The following is a 22,395-nucleotide window of genomic DNA, read 5'->3' as shown; positions in this document are numbered from 1 at the left end:
CAGGAACCAAGGGGAAAAACCAAATGCTACCGTTCTGTTAAAGGAGCACAGCAATAAAATGACTCCTAATGACATCATCAGAGAGGCTTCCTCCTGCAGCAGCTAGGAGCAAATACAGAGACCCATAGCCAGAGGTTATGTAGAGAGTTTGAGACTTTGGGTCACTTAGTCTTAAATGGGATGTCTCTAACAATTCAACAATTCCCTCCCCTCAGAGCCAGAGGGGATGGAGGACACAAAGGAAACAAGGACAGCTCAATGCAGCAGGACTGAGCATAGATGAACAGACAGAGACTTTGGCAGCATGCACAGGGCTTGCATGGACTTGCATCATATGGAGTCTCTTATGGTTTGTATATGCTTGGCCCAGGAAGTGGCACTATTAGAAGGTGTGGCCCTGTTGAAGTAGGTGTGTAGCCTTGTTGGAGTAGGTGTGTCACTGTGGGTATGGGCTTAAAGACCCTCATCCCAGCTTCCTGGAAGCTAGTATTCTGCTAGCAGCCTTCAGATGAAGATGTAGAACTCTCAGCTCCTCCTGTACCATGCCTACCTGGATGCTGCCATGTTCCCTCCTTGATGATTCTGGACTGAATCTCTAAACCTATAAGCCAGCCTCAATTAAACATTGTTCTTTATAAGACTTGCCTTGGTCATGGTGTCTGTTCACAGAAGTAAAGCCCTAACTAAGACAGGGTCTCAGCACTGAGAGGGGAAGTGAACATAAGTTCCTATCTCTAACCCAGAAGCTAGCTCCAACTGATAACTACTGACAAATGATACTAGTTTTCTCCAAGAGAGTTTCACAGGGCAAAGAAACCACTCTTAAGGGCAGGCCCCATGCCCAGCAATAGATGACCAACACAAAAGGAACTCAATGGCACTTTTAAAGTTTGCTGTGTCTCAAAATGCTGTGACAGGGCCTTTTAAATTTATTTTTACTCTTTCTTCCTTTTTCCTTTCCTTTCCTATCCTTTCCTTTCCTTTCCTTTCCTTTCCTTTCCTTTCCTTTCCTTCCCCTCCTTCCCCTTCCTTCCTTCCTTCCTTCCTTCCTTCCTTCCTTCCTTCCTTCCTTCTTTCTTTCTTTCTTTCTCTCTCTCTCTCTCTCTTTCTCTCTTCCTCTCTTCCTCTCTTTTTCTTTCTTTCCTAATCTTACAGATCCTTTGCACATATATTATGGCTTCTGACTTTGTGTTTTTATGGGATTCTTATGTGTGTGAACATGTGCATACCTGTACCTATATGTGTTTCTTATGCTTTTTCTTTGGCTCTTTTTCTTATGTTTGTTTCTTTATTTGTTTTTTCCTATTCCTGTTAGTTTTATTTGATTTAATATTATTCCTTAGATGGCTGTTTGTTTCCTAATGAGAAACAGAAAGAGGATTGATCTGGAGTGGGAGAGGAGATGGGGAGGAGGTGGGAGAAGCTGGGAGAGAGAAAACTATAATCAGAATATGTTGTATGAAAAATATCTGTTTTTAATAAAAGAAAAAGGTAATGGACTTGGACTGTTAGAAATGAATCATAGACACTGAAATTAATAGATAAATTAAACAGTAGCTAGTATCTTCCAGCTGAACTAGAAGATAAATCTGTATATTATTTGGAAAGCAGTTCAAAGAAATAAAATATCAGAAAATATGAAACATTCTGGGATGCCAAGGCTAAGAGAAACTGAAACATATACTATGAATTTCATCAAGAAAGAATAAGAGAATGATAGAAAAGTAATATTCAAGATGGCTGTTCAGCATCATTAAAACAAACAAACAAACACCATGAATACTAGCTCAGTAGAATCACAAGTTTCTTGACAGAAGAAGTAAAAGAAATCTACATGTAGATGTATTTTAGTAAAACTACAGAGGTCAAAGTTAAAGCATAGTAAAAGCAACTTTAGGAATAATATAAGTTGCTAACAAAGAAAACCTGCTTTGGCTGGCTGGAGATTTTAACATGCTTTAAAATTTGAAACAGGACCTCGCCGGAAGATGGTGGCACACGCCTTTAATCTCAGCACTTGGGAGGCAGAGGCAGGCGGATTTCTGAGTTCGACACCGGCCTGGTCTACAAAGTGAGTTCCAGGACAGCCAGGGCTATACAGAGAAACCCTGTCTCGAAAAAAGAAAAGAAAAGAAAAGAAAAGAAAAGAAAAGAAAAGGAAAGGAAAGGAAAGGAAAGAAAAGAAAAGAAAAGAAAAGAAAAGAAAAGAAAAGAAAACAGGGCCTCTCTGGAACTCAATACAATTGAGGCTAGCCTCAAATTCTCACTATTCCTCTTGCCTCTGCCTCCTGAGTGGTTGGATCAAAGGTGTGCACCTCCAGGCTCTGTTGGTCGGAGACCTTTGAAGAGATGATGACAGATGATAGAAGGTGGGCAGATCTTCTGAGTTCTGCAAGAAAGTCATTATCAACCTAAATCCTGTGGCCAGATAAACTCTCTCAGCAACAAATTACTCTTCAAAACAAAAGCAAAGTAAAACACTTTCAGCAAAATACTTAGAAAGAATTCAGCACAAAAGGAATTTGCTAAAAGAAATACCCCAAACTATGATTCTGAAGAAAGAAAACTGAACCAAGAAGAAAGGAATAAAAAGGAACAGACAGCAAACGAACATTAACATTTTTCCTTATTGCTTTTGGAGGTCCCATGCCTTCTATAAGAGTGTGGGCAGGGTCATCATGTAGAGAGCAAGGTGGAAGACATAACTGATATTCATGCACATTTACTCATGGTGCTAGTGGCTTAGGTTCCCTTGCTGGCATTCAAAGCCTATCGAACTTAGGTTTTATTAACAAACAGAATTATATGATGATCAAGGGTGAAATACTTTGGCCCTTAAAGAATTAGAAGCAAAGAGAGCAAGAGATTTCTCCATCAAGTCTGAAATCCAAGAATAGTGGTAGTGGTAATAGTGGCCGGGCCATGGGGAGAGAAAGTAATTGGGCATCAGGAGACAGCTTCTCTAGACTCTAATTAGATTTTTCATTTTCTTCAGTGGTTACTGAAAATGTAAATGAACAATAACTCTGGATGAAAAAAAAAAAAGATAAAAAAGGAATGTAAGTGTTAACCAGCCGTTGGAGTTCGCAGAAAGGACCATTTTATCAAATGTTCCCCGAGTCTATCAGCCCAGCTGAGTTGCTGCAATATAGTTTAGTGCTCAGCTGTTTTTCTGGAAATGAACTCACGGGCAGACTTTCGATTGGGTGATTTATCAGGCACAGAATGCCTAGAAACCTGCTGAACAGGAATAAATGCCTGAGTCCGTCAGGGAGTGGGCACTGGATGTTAAGAGAAGGGAAAGAAGGGACAGACGCTCTGGGTTTGAGCCAGGAAGTGGTAGCAGGCTCCAGGAAGTGGTAGCAGGCTCACAGATATTCACAAGCCAGACCCAGGATGGGGCTTAGTGTCAGGGAAGGTGTAGTGTGTTAAGGGAATTTCCAGGTATACTGGCTGGTTTTGTGTGTCAACTTGATCCAAGCTGGAGTCATCACAAAGAGGGACCCTTGGTTGGCGAAGTGCCTCTGTGGGTTCCAGTAATGGAGGACATTTTCTCTGTTGGAGATTGGTGGAGGAGTGCCCGGTCCATTGTGGGTGGTGCTTCCTTGGACTGGTAGTCCTGGGTTCTGTGGCAGGGCAGGTCTGGCAAGTCAGGGGGGAAGAAGCAAGGCAGTAAGCAGCGCTCCTCCATGGGCCTCTGCTTCAGCTTCTAACTCCAGATTCCAGCACTGTTTGAGTTTGTATCCTAACTTTCTCCAATGATGGACTATGATCTGGAAGTGTAAGCCAAATATATCTTTTTCTCCCCATCTTGCTTTTTCTCATAGTGTTTCTTTCATAGTGTTTCTTTCGTAGTAGCAATAAAAACCCTAAGACACCCGGGTATGGAGCTCCCAGGGACTGGACTGTAGCCCAGCCTGAAGCAGGCTGATGCAGACCTTGTCGCCACTGAGGTGGGGCCACCTGCGGTGCAGCTTGGCTGGCTTCTTTTGAAGTGTCAGCTGACCTGAGATTCTGCTACCTGAAGAGAGGCTGAACCTGTCTTCCTGAGACATTCCTGAATAAGCAACAGCATGGCGACCAAGTGCTGACAGCATGGCAACAAAGCACCAAGGATGGACTGGCGGGGGGTGGGGTGGGGGGGGTGGGGGGGTGGTGGTTGGGGGGGGTGGTGGTGGTGGTGGTGGTGGGGGATGGGCCTTCCCCCTTTTAAGCACAGTTTCTTAGTAAACTTGAGGGCCTTGATCAGAGAAAAAATTGTCTTGGCTTCATTCTTTTCTCACCCTCTAGACTCTCTCTCTCTCTTTCAGCCCCAGGCTGCCTTCCAGGAATACCAGGTTCATGTAGGCCGTGGGCCGGCCTCCTACTACACTGGACCACCAACCAAAGAGTACACATGGAGGGACCCATGGCTCTTTCCGCATATACGGCAGAGGATAGCCTTGTTGGACATTAGTGGGAGGAGTGGTCCTTGGTCCTGTGGCGATTCGATGCCCCAGTGTAGGGGAATGCCAGGGTTGGAGTGAGTGAGTGGGTGGGGGAGCACCCTTATAGAGGCAGGGAGATGGGGGATGGGATAAGGGGTTTCTGGAGGGGAGACATGTAAATAAAGGAGAGAACTGTAAATAAAGAAAATACCCCCCCCCAGAAGACACCAGGGTAGCTGAAAATGGACAATTTTCTAGGAAAAGGACCCAACTAAATAGAAAAACTCACTTACCCTTTACCTATCTCCATACTCAAATAGAGATAAAGGATGTCGGTCAGGAGGTAGATTAATGCCTCAGAGCATCACCTGTTTTATCGGAAAGAACAGGAATTAGCAAAAAGCATGCAATAAAACCAGTAGCTTCTACGTGTACACAGTCCTCCCGAAAGCTTTTAATCACAGTCTTTTGGGTGGCATGGAAGCAATCAAGCTTTGGTCAGGGTGAAGGCATTATTGAATGTGATGTAGTGAAAGGAAGTGTGAGAGGGAGAAGTCCTTAAAATATACTGCTTTTCCACAAAGGGCTTCGATTTCATAAAGCTTCTCTTCTTAAAGAATAAAATAGTTAATATTCTAGAAAGATGCCGGCAAGCTTAATTAGCTTTTAATTGGGGAATAGGGATGTCATAATTAAGGAACTTGGCAGAACGGGAGCTGAAGAGCTGGCTTGAAGGGTTATGTTAATTGGAAAAGTCATTTATGCAGCATGATAATCTTACCTCCTGGGCACCCCCCTTTCCCCACCCCTCTCTCCCCCCTCCTTTCTTTTTAAGTCAGAAATGTGGGCAGTAGAGAGCTCTTCCACCTCCTCCTGCCTTCAGAACAGCGTCATTGCTACTACACTACAGGAAGACCGTTTTTTATTGTTTTTTTTTTCCCCTATGAACCTTTTATGATAGCAGGGGTTCTATTAAAAAAAAATCTTGGGAGATATAACAATTCAGATTAATATGTATTGGATGTTTATTGTGTCAAACAATACCCTAGGGACTGCAGCCATCAATATGGGACTATGTTCAGACGAGTGAGGGAGACACACAAGTGAAGTGATTGGTTGAGCAATGCATACTGAGGACAATGGGTCTGGCAACATTTTATGTAGCCTGAGGGTGTTATTAATAGGATCCCAATCCATGGGAGGGGGTTTCTTAAGACTGCTTATACATAAGAATTACCTAAGACATTAAACAATATGTCTTGTTCCCCAGAGTCTGATTTTTGCTCCAGGCAAGATTCCTTCCGGACGCTTCTTATCTTAGTACCCATCGGCTTTAATAATGGACCATTTTCTCCCAAACCTCAGTTTCCAATGTCATCATATCAGGTTTTAATTTTCTCCCTGCTAAATAGGATAACACTGGCATTGGAAGAGACATTCGCTGGCAGCTTGCTTTCCACGGGGAGTTCCTATGGTGCCTGGTCGGCTGGTCCCTTACATAGTGTCTATCTATGGTGAGAAGGAATGCATCATGGTTCATGCCTGGGCGTAAGAGTAACTTGCCTGACTGTGCTTTATAGAACATAGTAGGTCCATTAAGAATCCTTCTGGAACCTTGAAGATATGGGCACAGGGGAAAAATTCCTGAACAGAACACCAATGGCTTGTGCTATAAGATCAAGAATCAATAAATGGGACCTCATAAAATTGCAGAGCTTCTGTAAGTCAAAGGACTCTCTCAATAAGGGAAAAAAGCAACCAACAGATTGGGAAAAGATCTTTACCAATCTTAAATCCAATAGAGGGCTAATATCCAATATATACAAATAACTCAAGAATTTAGACTCCAGAAAACCAAATAACCCTGTTAAAAATGGGGCACAGAGCTAAACAAAGAATTCTCAACTGAGGAGTACTGAACGGCTGAGAAGCACCTAAAAAGTGTTCAACATCTTTAATCATCAGGGAAATGCAAATCAAAACAACCCTGAGATTTCACCTCACACCAGTCAGAATGGCTAAGATGAAAAACTCAGGTGACAGCAGATGCTGGCAAGGATGTGAAGAAAGAGGAATACTCTTCCATTGCTGGTGGGATTGCAAGCTGGTACAACCACTCTGGAAATCAGTTTGGCAGTTCCTCAGAAATTTGGACATAGTGGTACCGGAAGATCCAGCAATATCACTCTTGGGCATATACCCAGAAGATGCTCCTACTTGTAATAAGGACACATGCTTCACTATGTTCATAGCAGCCTTATTTATAATAGCCAGAAGCTAGTAAGAACACAGATGTCCCTCAACAGAGGAATGGATACAGAAAATTTGGTACATTTACACAATGGAGTACTACTCAGCTATTAAAAAGAATGAATTTATGAAATTCTTAGACAAATGGATGGATCTGGAGGATATCATCCTGAGTGAGGTAACCCAATCACAAGAGTACACATGATATGCACTCACTGATAAGTGGATATTAGCCCCAAATCCCAGAATACCCAAGATACAATTTGCAAAACACATGAAACTCAAGGATAAGGAAGACAAAAATGTGGATACTTCGATCCTTCCTAGAAAGGGGAACAAAATACCCATGGAAGGAGTTAGAGAGACAAAGTGTGGATCAGAGACTATCCCACCTGGGGATTCATCCCATAAACAGTCACCAAACCCAGACACTATTGCGGATGCCAACAAGAGCTTGCTGATAGCAGCCTGATGTAGCTGTCTCCTGAGAGGCTCTGCCAGTGCCTGACAAATACAGAAGTGGATGTGCACAGTCATCCATTGGACGGAGCACGGGGTCCCAATGAAGGAGCTAGAGAAAGGACCCAAGGAGCTGAAGGGGTTTGCAGCACAACAATATAAACTAACCAGTACCCACAGAGCTTTCTGGGACTAAACCACCAATCAAAGAAAACACATGTTGGGACTCATGACTCTAGCTGCATATGTAGCAGAGGATGGCCTAGTCAGTCATCAATGGGATAAGAGGCCCTTGGTCCTGTGAAGTTTCTATGCCCCAGTATAGGGGAATTTCAGGGCCAGGAAGCAGGAATAGGTGGGTTGGGAAGCACGGGGATGGAGGAGGGGATAGGGGATTTTCTGAGAGGAAACTAGGAAAGGGGATAACATTTGAAATGTAAATAAAGAAAATATCTAATAATTAAAAAAAGAACCCTTCTGGGAATTTGAAAAGACAGTGGAAGGAGCAGAAAAGAAATCACAGACAAGAGAACATTACAGAATGTGTATTTGAACTATCAGTGGAGATGCCTGGTCTTGAAGCCTCCAGAAGTTCACTTCCCTACCTATGCCAAGAGAGATCATCTGAATGCAGCCAACATTTAGAGCAGAATGGACCTTAGAAATCAAAATGATGACAGCATCCTGGTAACCTCATTCGATTCCATGGATCCAGCCTCTTCTGAAGCCAGGAACATCTATCTACTTCTGGGCTTTTCAGCTTTGAGACACAATTCTCTTTGTTGCTAAGCTATTTTGAGTTGACTTTGTTGTATTTGTTACCAATGGTTCTGTCTAGTAATAAATAGCTTGGGGGTTTCAGTGAGGGTAAAATGAAATAGTGTAGATAAGACACGATTCCTGGAATATTGTAGACATGATAAATTCTAGCTGTTGATGTCATAACTATAGTTCTTTGACCTCTCTTTTCCCTCAGGGTTCTCTTTCCTTAACTGACCTGCCAAGTGCAATGCAGCTTACAATATTCTCTCCTTTCTATAGTGTTTATTCAAAATAGCTAGAAGCCCCCCCCCACCTTTTTCTTTTAATCTTTTCCGTAGTTTGGTTTAGTGTTAGCCATGATTCTCTTTCCCATGAATTTATAAGACCACAGCTTTTATGCTAAACAGGCAGAGAAAAAGATATTATTTTAAGGACACTTTCTGCTATCTGTGTTTTCCACATTAGTTAAAAAAATCAGTCTACTGCCTACTCTGTGGCTAACTTGAAGCCCCCCAAAGTGTCTGCTGCCCAGTTATATCTGGACTTTACAGATTGCTCTTATGTGCTTCAATGCCTTTCCTTGCTTCTGCCCCTTCCTGTCCAACTAAGCCTGGCTACTTTCTACTTTCACTTCTCAAACACTGGGAGAACTGGCTTGCCTTTTCTGAAACCCCCTTTATATCCTATTATGGTTCATTATTTTAAAAATGCAATTGTCTTCTCAACAATACCTTACAATCACAGGCAAGGAAATTTTGTGTGCCTCTCTGAATCATTTACCTGGATCAGATTCTCTGACATTTGATTTAAAGCTACTATTCAAATTTGGCCATTTTCTTAGAGGCAAATAAGAGATATCACTATTGGTTAGGTAAGATGTTCTATGGTAAACTTGGCTTTAGAAAGCTACCTGCAGAGAATTCTACCTCAGAGAATCTGGGCACTAGTTAGATTGTTTGTTTGTTTTGTCTCTGTAGTTTGAAGCAGAGTCACCTTACATCTATCTTTTTCCCTTCATCATGCCCCTCTACTGCCATAGAACAGCTTAGGAGGTTAGTGTGAATGGGTAAGTTCCATTAATTTAGATATGGATCTTTATAATTTATTCCATTTTTTTACTTTCTTTTCTGTTGCTGTAATAAAATATCTAAAAAAAGAAAAGCAACTTAAAGGAGATGTTTATCGAGCTCACAGTTCAAGGTTATAGTCTATCACTTTAGTGAAATAACAGTGTCAGGAACTTGAAACAGCTAGTCCCATTACATACCTAGTAAGACCAATGAATGCACAGCTCACTTACTCCACTTTTGTATGGTTCAGGATGCTCTGTCTAGGTAATGGTGTCATCCATAGCAAGCAAGTCTCCTTACCTCAGTTAATATAACCAAGGCAACCCCCTACATGGGTAACCAGAAGCCAATCTTCCAGATGATTCTAGATTTTGTCAAGACGATAATACTATTATAATCATAATTGGAGCATATTCTAGGAGTTGATATCACATTCCCAAATTGTTGTCCTCATTTTGCTGTATCTATAAACTATGTGTACCACCCAGTCAGGTCATCCTTTTGTGTACAATAAGCAATTTCTGCCAGTTTAGACAAATTTAAATATTCACTTAAGATTTTCTCCTTAAATCCGATTGATCCTAAGGCATTAGAAGCAAGGATTAAGATTAATAGTTGTCTGATTCAATTTCTCCTTCAATCTTAAGTTCTTAGTATTTCCTTAGTGTTATTTAGACCGATTGTTCTCAAACTTCTTAATGCTGCAACCCTTTAATACAGTTTCTCATGTTGTTGTGGTCTCCCAACCATAAAGTTATTTTCATTTCTACTTCATAACTGTAACTTTGCTACTGTGATGAATTGTAATGTAAATATCTAATATGAAGGATATCTGATATGTTACCCCTGTGAAAGGGTTATTCAATCCTCAAAGAGATCACAATCCACATGTTGAGAACCACTGTTTTAGACACTTCTCTGTCAAGATTGTAGGCTATCGAAGTAGAGGATATTTTACCTTAGAATTCAAGAATATATTGGCAAAAGACTGCAAGAAGGCAAAAAGCATTTAAAACTTCTTTAAAAATTATAAAACATTACAAAAGTCAGGGCTATTCATATATTAAATTGTTTATGATTCTGTTTTATTTAGTTGTAGTGGCTATTCCTGGTTGTCAACTTGACTATATTTGGAATGAACTACAATCCAGAATTGGATGCCTCACCAGTGACCCTAATCTGGAGGCTGGGAGATAGACGTTTCTGATCTGAATCTTAGTATGGAGATCTTGAGGCATAGTGGCTATGGATTCCAGAAGATTAAGACAGGGAGATCTCCAAATTCAAGGTCATCTGGGATTAAAGGTGTGGTGGGACATACCTTTAATCTGGGCTACTCCTTCTGCTGGAGACCATATAAGGACATTGGAAGAAGGAAGTCTTGCTCTCGCTCCTTCGCCTGCTTGCCGTGTGGGACTGAGTAACTGCTAGATCCTTGGACTTCCATTTACAGCTTACTACTGAGCCATTGTTGGGAATAGGACTGCAGACTGTAAGTCATCAATAAATTCCTTTACTATATAGAGACTATCCATAAGTTCTGTGACTCTAGAGAACCCTGACTAATACAGAAATTGGTACCAGCATAGTGGGGTATTCCTGTGACAACCTGACCATGTTTTGGGGAGGACTGTGGAAGGACTTTGGAACTTTGGGATAGAAGATACATTCAGTGTTAAGAGCTCTGTCAGATGTTGTGTAGGAGCTTGGAAGATAATGTTGAGAACAGTGCAGAAGATGGAGGCCTGGCTTGTGAAATTTCAGAGGGAAAATTAAAGACTCTTCAGGGCCATTGTTATTTTGGAGTTTGATTATTCTGTGGTTCTGGTTAGCTGGGGCTGAAGAATCAGCTGTGATTAACAAGATTCCAGAACTACTAAAGCAAAACCTTTGCATTACTTGGACTATTGATGCTGGTTAGCTGGAGCTAAGAAATTAGTGGTGATTAAGAAGAGACCAGCATTGTTGAGGAGACATCTTCTGGGAAGTGTTTTCTGAAAGCACAAAGAGGCTGTGTTCCAGAGATAGCCAAGGTTGTACTCCTGCTGCAGCGGGACTTGGTAATGTGTAAGGGTCACCCAGGTGGTACTGGTTTTGAAGGCATGAAGGGGTCACACAGAGCAGCTGAGACTCAGCACTGTGAGAGGCCATGGAAGGCCATTGGTGAAGGTGCAGCCTCAGTTGCAATTGACGGCCCAGGACTGAAGGGGTCATGCAGTGTTTTGGAGATGCCAATACCATGAGATGACCACCAAGAGCAGCAGCAGTGGAGTACAGGCATCTGGAGCCTAGAGGACAGCGCATGTGCTGCAAAGGGCAAGGCTGGAGAAGTGACACAAGCCCTTGGAGGAGCCCATAAGATCGTGAGTTGGATCCCAGACATTGGATGGTTGGAGATTGATTTTTGCTTTTGATTGTGACTGTGCCCTGATATTTTTCCTCTTGAAGAAAGAAACTATTTTAGTGGAGGCCACAGTTAAGAGACTTTTTAATTGTAAAAAGACTTTGGATTTTAAAAGAGATGGATATTGTAAAGAGATTGAAAATTTAAGGATATGTAAAGACTGGGACATTTAAAGTTATTTAGACCTTGGGGATGAATAAGAATGTAAGGTTTGAGGCTTACTAGTGATGTGTTTGTGTGTCAAGTTGACAAGGGGTCAATTGTACTGGCTAGTTTTGTGTCAACTTGACACAGCTGGAGTTATCACAGAGAAAGGAGCTTCAGTTGAGGAAATGCCTCCATAAAATCCAACTGTAAGTCATTTTCTCAATTAGTGATCAAGGGGAAAGGCCCCTTGTGGGTGTTGCCATCTCTGGTCTGGTAGTCTTGGTTCTATAAGAGAGCAGGCTGAGCAAGCCAGGGGAAGCAAGCCAGTAAGGAACATCCCTCCATGGCCTCTGCATCAGCTCCTGCTTTCTGACCTGCTTGAGTTCCAGTCCTGACTTCCTTGGTGATGAACAGGAGTATGGAAGTATAAGCTGAATAAACCCTTTCTTCCCCAACTACTTGCTTCTTGGTCATGATGTTTGTGTAGGAATTGAAACCCTGACTAATACATTAGTCTAAGAAGCTTTTTCTTCAGGTATTTAGTAAAACCACCCCAGTGTACACACACACACACACACACACACATACACAGAGTTTTATTGCACATGAAGGATGAAGGGTTTTTTTTTGTTTTTGTTTTTGTTTTCTGATAAAGCCAAATAAATCCAGTAAATATATATGTATAATTTAAAGGAAAAAAAGTTGATTCTGAAATTGCTAAAAGCAACTCTTGAGAAATCTTTAATGACATATTAATCCATCACATTTAAAACTATGAAACACACTGTTCTCTAAGATTATTGAGCATGGCATAAAAGACTATTTAAGACCATTAAATGAGTACAAATGGTAGCTTTTCCGTTATATATCAAATAGAACATTAGTTACCAGGATTGAGAGCATGTTGGCTAGTGTAAGGGGGATAGAGCTGCATCCTGGCAAAAACAGTTTTGTCAGCTGGGAAGGAAACCATCTTTGTTGATTGTTTTAAACATAGAAGAAACCAATTATAAAATGGGGAGAGGTTCTCTTCTGTATAAAAGCAAACAGAAAACAAGCTTGATTATCATTCTTGGTACACACTAGCAATTATGTGGTATACCTTTTGAACAGAAAAAGCTCAAGAACAAACATCAGTTTACAAACAATGATAGGCTGGACATCAGCGGGAATTGCTTCTACTGACTCACAAAATTGACTCTCTGGACAGTGACTTTATAATAATACCTTGAAATTCATCATGGTAGGAATATTTATACTTTAGAAACAGGCAATGCTTAAACATCAACACTCCAAACCCACATCTGGATGAAGAAATAGCTAGACACAAATGACTATCAATAGATCATAACTTTTTCCTGAGACTGCGGAACCAACTCGTAGTTGTTAGCACTGTGCAGTGTTGTGGACTTCTCCATTAGAGCCTTTGGAAATCATGCAGACAGTTTAATAATAAAGCAAAGATCTTTGTCCTAGAGCTATGCTGGATAATAGCTTTTGGATTACTTAATAATTTCAATAGATATTATCTTAGTTAAGGTTTTATTGCTGTGAACAGTCACAATGAGTAAGGCAAGTCTTTTAAAGGACAACTTTTAATTGGGGATGGCTTATAGATTCAGAGGTTCAGTGGGGAACATAGCAGCATCTAGGCAGGCATGGTGCAGATAGAGCTGAGAATTCTACATCTTCATCTGGAGGCTGTTAGAATAAGACTGACTTCCAGGCAGCTAGGATGAGGGTCTTAAAGTCCATGCCCACAGTGATGCATCTACTTCAACAGGGCCACACATCCTAATAGTGCCACTCTCCAGGCCAAACATATACAAACCATCACAGATACACTGTTCTTCAAACCCAAGACATGGGTGCATCACTTGTTTGCAAGGATTCTGGAATACCAGGGTCTCAAGTTTGCAGAGTGGCTGAACATTGTTTGCTTCATGAATGCTGTATTTCCACTAACAACACCCTCTTGTTGTCTGTAGTTCTCTGAGACGTTTTATTGTTTACATAACTATCAAGAATGATCACTCATTACCTTGCAAGGAGGATAAAAGCAGCTGTGTCTAATAACTAAGTTCCTGTCATCTTCAATAGCTTATGGTTTTGTTATAAATTTCTCTGGTCATGAGTGCTTCTTTGCTTTCAAAGGTAGGGGCTCCTAAGGTGGCTGGTAGGTCTTACTGTTTGGTCCACCATGGCTGTTTTCAGTCTGTTCTTTTTCATTTTTACTCTGGCTCCTTTTCTTTCTCCTTCTCTGCCTCCTTCTCCTCTTCCTCCTCCTCCTTTTCCTCCTCTTCCCTCTCCTTATTTTTCTTCTTCTCTCTCCTTCTCTTTCTTTCTCTCTCTCCCATCTACCCTTCTTCCTCACACCTCATTCTCTTCCCTTTTTTCCAGTTGGTTCTCATTACATAGCCCAGAATGATCTGGAATTCATGATCTTCCCACTGTGGTTTCCCAAGTATTGGGATTATAGGCATCCACTACCACTGCTGGGTTTCTTGTTCTTTTTCTAACTTTTGTTTCAAATGAGGTACTATTCTCTTCCCAGCAAATCTTTTCATCACAACATTGTGTGTGTGTGTGTGTGTGTGTGTGTGTGTGACTATAGACTCACGGATAACTAGCCCAAATTACTCTCTTGGAATTTAGATTTCAGAACCTATGTTAATATTGATTAATGGTGATTTGTAAGCCTTCCTTTCCCTACCATTCTCCAACTAATATTGGCTCCAGAACCATGCATGCACAGCATACACATATATGGGTTAGGTCATGTACTCAACAAATACATATTGAAGACATATCATACACAAAACTCTGTATTTAGGCTAGAGATGCCCTTATAATCTAGGAGGATAAAACTGAAAACAAAAATTGTTTAGAAAATTAAAATGTTTGGTGTGAGTGAGAATACAAAATGGAAGCAGTAGCCAGGTACACATGACCAAGATTCTGAACAGAGTGAGCCACAGCTAAAATGATGAAGAGGAACAAATCAAAAGGTTGAGACGGGTTTTTCCTTTTGTTTGTTTTGTTTTTCTACTGTGATAGAAGGAAGAAAAATGTACAGAAGTGTGTAGGGCTAGGAGTAATGGACCACTGTGATATAGAGTGGGAGTTAGAGGTCTTGATAAATTTGTGTGATTGCATATGTACGGGACAGCATTTGTTTATGTGTAGATGTTAACGTACACATGTAACATGTGTTCCAGTTCTACTCACTGGGAGGGAATGGAAACAGCAATTCCCCAGCACCCTTTACTCCATATCATGATTTCTAAATATCAATTTTGTCTTGAAGAAATGATGGATTCTAGGGCATTACTAGCAAAAGTGGAAAATGAACCAAGAACAGCTTCTTAAAAAATGTTGGTATGTGTGTGCTAGAAAGAAAAGAATATCAAAGAATGACATAGAAAACATAGACTGATTCTAGGACAAGTTAGGCATCAAAATAAACCATGATAGTGATAGATTATAAGTTAAGGAGTGAAGAAGAAATTGATGAGTCCCCATAGACACACAGAAAGAGATAAACTGGGGAATCAAAAGTTCTCCATTGTAGAAGCAAGCTGGAAAATAAACACAGAAGGAATGACGGTTTCAACAACTGCCATTGTTGGGACATCCATAAGAGTAATAATTGATCTAGACAAGAAACATAATACTAAGACTAGTGGCTGAAGATGGGTCAAAGAAACCTGAGAGATGGCTCAGTGGTTAAAGTGTTTGCTATGTAAGCAGGAGCGCTAGAGTTAGATCCACAATACTTACATAAATGTTGGGGAAGGAGGTGGGTCTGCTGCCTATAATCCCAGGGCTTGAAAGATGGAGACAGAGGATCCCAAGAGCAAGCTGACTAGATAGACCAGCAGATGGTTGCCCATCATGACTAGAGGGTAAGATTCTAAAATAAAAACATCAAATATGTTGATTGCAAGGCACAGAGATATCAATCTTGAATGACAAGGACACTCTCTCTTCTGACTAGCTTTCATGGGGGCTGGATGGTGCAATGGAGTCTGCCTGGAGGGAAAATAAATGGTTGTATTTTCATGCTAAAATATTGACTGGCCAGGCAAGAAGTGCACATGGGTGCAATAGTGTCACTGCTGTGTACAGAGGTAACCAGCCTCTCTTTCTTGATTAGATTTGAAGCCTGCTCCATAGGAGCATAATTCATGCTTGATACTTTACACGTGGTCAAAAAAACCTCGTCAGGGAAGCCGTGGGCCCTAGAGGAGAACCTGTCGATGTTAATTTCCTAAATGGCTATATTGTCAAACTGTATTCTTAGTATTTATGTCAAATTCATGCTTTTCCTTCCAAGCCTGATTAGAGATGCTTCTTATTGCAGCGGGTAGTAGTTAACACAGAGAAGCATTGTCGTTCACATTGCTGAGACTCAATGACTATGGGCATTCATCCATTGATGGGACATCTATACCAATCCCTACTCCCACCACATATCTCAGAAATGTAAAGGAATAGGGTGCTGAGAGAAGATAGTAGCTGAAGGATGGAGATGAGTCCTGTGCAATGCTGTCCCTTGGACACGATACAGATGTAGCATACAGGGACTCACAGCAGTTATGAGTATTTACACGAGACATGAATACAAATCAATCCAAGTAGAAATTTCAGTATGGATAGTGGAGGGATCTCCTGAGCCCCACCTCAATCTGTGGAGCTATTGGCAGTTAATGGCTGCTTGAGGGGGAGAGAGTCACTTTTCTTTAGGAATGTGGCCAGTAGTAACTCCCCCACACCCTAGTGAATGACCCAGTGCACATGTGCTTAGGTACTGGACTCAGCAGGTTAAACCAAAAACAAACAAACAGATAACTATAAAAAAGAGGACAAAAAGTTGTCAGGAAGATGCGCTAGATGTTCCTGGAGGGAGTTACAAGAGGAGAGCAAGGAATAGATATAGAAATAGAATTATCTAGATACACTGTATATATGAATGGAAATTCAAAATAATTAATAAAAATTAAACTATGGGTGAGAAGTGGGACTCTATACGGTCTCTAAACCAAAACATGTATTAATTTCAATTGAATAATGTCATATAGGCTAACCAGAAGGGTACCACATTGAGTGATCAAAGTGAATACTCACATCTGTTATCAGTTATGCCTTTGTAAGTATATTTTGGATGCTGTATGGACAGAAATGGGAGGGAGAAGGAACAGGATTAAGGGACGACTAGAAGAATATGCTAGAGATGTGATGGCTTAAGTACCAGCAACCATCATGGAAATAGAAGGGGGTGATAAGAATTGTGACATTGGCAAATGGAATTAGTAGGGTATGGTGATGGAGTTAGAGAATAAAACAGAAAAGGCCAAGGACTGTTTGTTGATTTTTGCATGAGCATCTGGGTGGATTATGGAGCTACTTGCTAAAAATGAGAAGCCAGAAGAAAGAGTAAACTGTGAGTGAGAAGTTGAACTATAGTGTGCTGTTAAGATCTATGTGAGTCATAAGTGGAGGCTCACAGTCAGCTATTGGATGGAACACAGGGCCCCCAATGGAGGAGCTAGAGAAAGTGCCCAAGGAGCTAAAGGGGTCTGCAACCCTATAGGTGGAACAATATGAACTAATCAGTACCCCCGGAGCTTGTGTCTCTAGCTGCATATGTATCAGAAGATGGCCTAGTCAGCCATCACTGGAAAGAGAGGCCCATTAGTCTTGCAAACTTTATATGCCTCAGTACAGGGGAACGCCAGGGCCAAGAAGTGGGAGCTTGGGGCGGGGGGAGGGTTTGGGGGACTTATGGGATAGCATTGGAAATGTAAATGAAAAAAATAACTAATTAATACAAAAATAAAAAAAAGATCTATGTGAGTCTTATTCTTTGGAGGATGCTCTAACAAAATACTTTCAGGTTGGTAATTTGTAAACATCATAGATTTCCTTCTCAAAGCTTTTAAGGTGGGCAGGAGGGAACAAAACTCCAGAAGGTGATGATGGTGGTGTAGAGTATTTTGTCTAAGGAAGAGTAATGAGTTTGTTTTATGAAAAGGCGATCAATATATAGGATATATAGTATAGGATGAAGTAGAGCAGATGGATGACAGAAAGCCCACATGCTCAAGTGGGCATTACTTCATAGAATCGCGGCAATGACACCAAGATGAGCAGCTTTAGGTCACCAGGGTGAGAGACATTGAAGGGTACCAGGCAGGCTCTGGATGCTCCAAGATCTGCTTGTTCATGTCACCTTTGGGTCTTGTAGATTCCGGATCATGGCTATCAGACATCCTTGAGTCAAAACTGAGAAATGGCTTTGTGAACAAAAGTCTCTGAAAGGTGGTTTTGGGAAAGAGATCAAAAGCAAAGAGCTGTAATAGTCAACATGGACACGGGGTCATAGATGAAGGTCAAAGGCGGCTATCTGCACAAAACTTATTGTTATAGATTTAAGAGTGTAATATGAACAGGCTACCAGAAATATAATGCCACACGATTTAGTATAATATTTATATAAAATAAAGAACTTTGTTCTTAGGTCTTAGATATGTGTGTGACTGGCAAAACACTGTAGAATATCTTGCTTGTATTTGTTTTACTAAATAGCAGATGTTTTCATTTGATCCCAAATCTGCCATTGTTTTCTTATTTTAAGTAAAAATGGTTCAGGAAGGTAATTAGACTGAATTAACTCATGAGTTAATAGTAGCACAAAGCTTTGAACTCGGGCTTTATATGTTGGAGCCCAGCGGGCCATTTTGCTACCAAGGGAGATCAGTGAAATAGGTTCCATCTGGAAGGATATGGGCATTGAGTCTAGTTTGAGATGGAGCTGTCAGCGCACAATGCAGACATCGGCCACCAGAGGGTGCTCTTACCTCAAGAGAAGTTTGATAATCCTTTTTTCCGCAGGAGAAGATGTAGCTGATGGATTTCTTTCCTGCCTCTCCTTCGAGGCAGCTGTGTCAAGAGCTGGGCTGTCTTAGACCAAAGTCTGCAAAGCGCGATGACGACATAGCTGCTTCAGGCTCTAAGAACTGCGTCAGAGAAGCATATCTGAAATAATCACAGATTATACTGGATGGCGAGAGAAAGAAACAAGTCCAAACAGCTCAGAAAACAGGTCTTTCGGTATCTGGAAGCGGAAGAAGGGTTTCCTGTGATTCTAATGAAAGCTGCCTTTTGATTCTGAGCTGATTTGTCAGCGCTGCTCTGAATGAAATTATATATATAATTTTGCCTTAATAGATTATAGATTTTTCTTTGTTATTTTTTGAATAATTTGTTTTTTGCCGAACATGTGCATTTAGTGTTACTCTCCCATTTATTTTGTGCCTTGTTTCCTGGTTTTCTTCTATTACTAGAGTTATTCCAGCAAAGGACAGGAACTCATTCATCTTGTGATTAAGCATCTCATGGCGGCCAGTATTTAGAGACAATACCAATTCATAAGAGAATTTTATAAAAGTTTTCTAAAATGAAGAGTTTCTGGGGGCAGGGAGCTGGAGGCGTATAGACAAGTGATCACCAGCATATTAGTGACATTAAAATTTACAATACTTGCACAGATCTTCTAGGGATGCTGTAAATCCAAGGAAAGCTCGAGTCAGAGCCCTGCATTTGCAGCATGCAGATGCCTGTGTTCCTAGGAGCACACCTTCACTAAAGCAAAATTTTAGGCCTTAAGCCAAGGGGCTAGACTTCTTTTAAAAAGCAAGTTTATTAATTGTTTGAGAATGTTATAAATTATATTGTGATCATATTTGCCCTTTCCCAATTTCTGACATATTCCCCCTTACCCACATCCACTCAATTTTGAATTCTCTCTCTCTCCCCTCCCCTTCCCCCTCTCCTCCCTCTCCTTCTTGCTCTCACTCCTTCTCACCTGTTCTCTCTCTTCACCCTGCTATTGGTCCTCCTCCTCTCTCCTCCTCCTTTTTCGTATGAAGTTTGCGTTGCCCAAGTACTCTGGGGAGTGGGCCCTGCCCTGGAATCAACCTACAAGGATCACATCTTTAAGAAAAGCCGATTCTTTCTTCCTTTAGCAGTTAGAAAATACCAACGGCTTTTCAGATCCCAGTGGGATTGTCTATCTATCACTCTTGCTCCATGGTGGGGTTTTTCCTCTATCTTTAGTTTACACACATCTTGTGCATGATGTCATAATTGCTGTGGATTCATATATGCAACTGCCCCATGTATCTAGAAAACATAGTTTTTGTGAAGTCATACTTCACCTCTGGCTCTTACAGTCTTTCTGCCCTCTTGTCTGTGAAGTCCCTGGAGTCTTGAAGGGAATGGATGGGATATGTACATTCCATTCAGGACTGAGTACTCCATAATCTCTTATTCTCTGCATATGGACCAGTTGAGGATCTCTGTGTTAGCTGTCATCTACTAGAAGCAGCAGCTTATGGGTTGAAAGATGCACTGTATTGCAGCAACAGCATTAAGCACTACCAGTCACTTTAACGCTATGTCCATTTATCAGAATAATAGCATTAGGTTATCCTTTGTGTGTGTATATAACTTCATGTTCTTGGCTCTGTTAACAATGCATCTGTTTCTATCTCAGACAGTAGGCCATAGATCACATGTGAGAGTGGTTGGTTACTCACATAATGTTTGCGCCACTATTGCAGTAGTGGGCATGTCCTGTTAGGCCCATCATGTTGTAGTTTGCCAACTTTACAGTTGGGTTAGAATGGTGATTATTATTTTTCCCATCTAATAGTATGAATGTCATCTTCCAGCACTATGGAAGCTAGCTTTTAGGGGTGAAGCTTCTAAGTGAATACTAGCTTGATTGTCTGTGAGTCCAGTGTGTGGTGTCTTCAGAAATAGGGTCTTACCCTGAAGTTCTGTAGGAAATGAAATGTATTGGCAACAGCCTATAATGGTTTGAGGATTAAGGAATCCCATTGACCATCAATATGCAAAGAGTCAACCCATTCCTTAATACTGAGGTTTTTATTTAAGAATATGTTCTGTCTGGTTGGGGATTGTGGAGCATCCAAGATCCTGGATGATAAAGAAGTTGTATGGAGACCAGAACTTTCTACCTGGAGTTTTGCAGAGATATTTTCTCACAAACAATCTTGCATTTGGCCTCCACCTTATAGTTAACCCTGGAAAACCCCTTTCAGGATCATTTGTTGTTCTTCAGGAAATGTGATTTATCCCAGAAATTTTGAAAAAAAAAATCCCCCTTGCTCCTGGTTTTGTTTGTTTATTTGTTTGTTTTTCTCCTATCTTTACAGCCACTTTCCAGATACCACAGAAAACAGAAACATCTAGGGCCTAAATAACTGAGATGCCTCTCTACTTACCTCTGGTGCTCCAGGCATAGCCTTCCTTTTGGAGTGTCCTCTTTCCAGCCAGTGTTTATTGTCTTCATGCTATAGCAGGACTCAGTCTGGACAGATGAACCTTAACAAAAAGAACTCCAGATTGCACTTAGGATAAAAACCTGTTGTTAATGTGAAGGTAGAGGTCTGTGACAATCTTCCAGGTGGACAGTAGTTCTAGGTCTTATTCCTGTTTTGTAAAAGTCAGGAGACATTGCCTAATTTCTTCACTGGATCTAGCAACTTTTCCTTATAACAGATACTTTTCACTGGGGCTTGGCCCACAGTATCAAGGACATAGAATCAAAATAGCACCAGTAGCTGGGGACCAACATATTCCCATGGCAGACATTACATGTTCAAACCACAACATAGAGTCACTCTTCTAAGCTTACAGTCTAGAGGTTGGACAGACATGACATGTTCAAACCATGGCACATAGTCACTCTTCTAAGCTCACAGTCTAGAGGTTGGGCAGACATTACGTGTTCAAACCATGACACATAGTCACTCTTCTAAGCTCACAGTCTAGAGGTTGAGATGACAAGTCAACTGTTCGAGTGCAGAGATAGAAATGAGAGTCATGGGATGCTTTGGAAGGATGGTCTACTGTCAGCATCCCCTTGATTTCAAATGACAGAAGACTTAACTCAAACCATGTCACACAAAATAGAGAATTTACTGATCAGTATGACTGGGTCAATGTTATTTCTGGTTTTAAACAGAGCTGTGTTTAGAGTTTCAGCAAGTTTTTTTTTTAAAGGGGAATATTTTTCAGCTCTTCTTCCTTTGTGTTCAAGGCCGATCCTCAACATAGTTCTGTGACCTTACACATTATCAGTTTAACAACCTTAATGGAAAGAAGTTTGTTTTGTCAACCGATATTATTGGACTGATTGGAATCATTTGCCAATTCCTAGATCAAATAGAAGAGATACTGGCAGTGATCAGGACCAGGTCAAATGATGACCCTGCAACTGAAGAAAAAGGAGATTAGCCACACTCATATAACATTGGCTAATTACTGAGGAAGATTATTGTGGTAAAAATAACACAGACTCTTCATACCAGTTGTAGAAGAAGTAGACAGTAGGAATCCAGGGCTGTTTTATTTTAAATCCCATCTAATAATGACACTTATAAGGTAAAAGATTAGTCTTCTTTTAGAACATATCTTTATTAATTCTTTGAGAATTCCATGTAGTGTATTTTGATTGTATTCACCCTCAACTCCTCACAGACCCCTGTATCTCTTACTCTCCCTCCAATATCATGCCTTTAAAAGGGATAACTGATTGGTGTGAATTTGTGCTGTCCATATAACCTAGGTATAAGGATTATGGTAGATGATCAGGAGACATACCCTTAAAGAGAACTGACTATCCCTTGTTCATGAACTGTCAATAGCTCCTCAGTTAGGGGTTGAGATTCATGAACCTCTCCCACTTCATGATATAATACTGACTATCTGGATTTTATGCAGGCTTATGTAGGCAACTTTAGCTGCTGTGAGATCATGAATAAAGTGATTCTGTCATGTCCAGAAG

The 22,395-nt window shown here is 40.9% G+C and overlaps 1 long non-coding RNA gene across 5 annotated transcripts in view; it reads right to left on the bottom strand.

The window, feature by feature from the left end:
- The window catches only part of 4930562F17Rik, a 56,199-nt gene extending 34,922 nt beyond the window's left edge, over positions 1-21,277 (bottom strand). For 4 of the 5 annotated variants that reach the window (XR_865669.1, XR_373639.2, XR_865668.1 and 1 more), the window contains exons 1-3: positions 19,387-19,603; positions 18,380-18,557; positions 4,721-4,795 (exon numbers count right to left, since the gene is read on the bottom strand). This is a non-coding gene — a long non-coding RNA (RIKEN cDNA 4930562F17 gene). Of the gene's footprint in view, positions 1-4,720; positions 4,796-18,379; positions 18,558-19,386; positions 19,604-20,830 lie in introns of those variants that run through there. The other variant, XR_373638.2, reaches the window with a different exon arrangement.
- Between the last annotated feature and the right edge of the window lie 1,118 nt (positions 21,278-22,395).

The sequence above is a fragment of the Mus musculus genome, chromosome 1, assembly GCF_000001635.26.
Source record: "Mus musculus strain C57BL/6J chromosome 1, GRCm38.p6 C57BL/6J".
NCBI classification, from domain to species: Eukaryota; Metazoa; Chordata; class Mammalia; order Rodentia; family Muridae; genus Mus; species Mus musculus.
The sequence above is the reverse complement of the archived record's forward strand: the minus strand, read 5'-3'. Positions and strand labels throughout refer to the sequence as shown.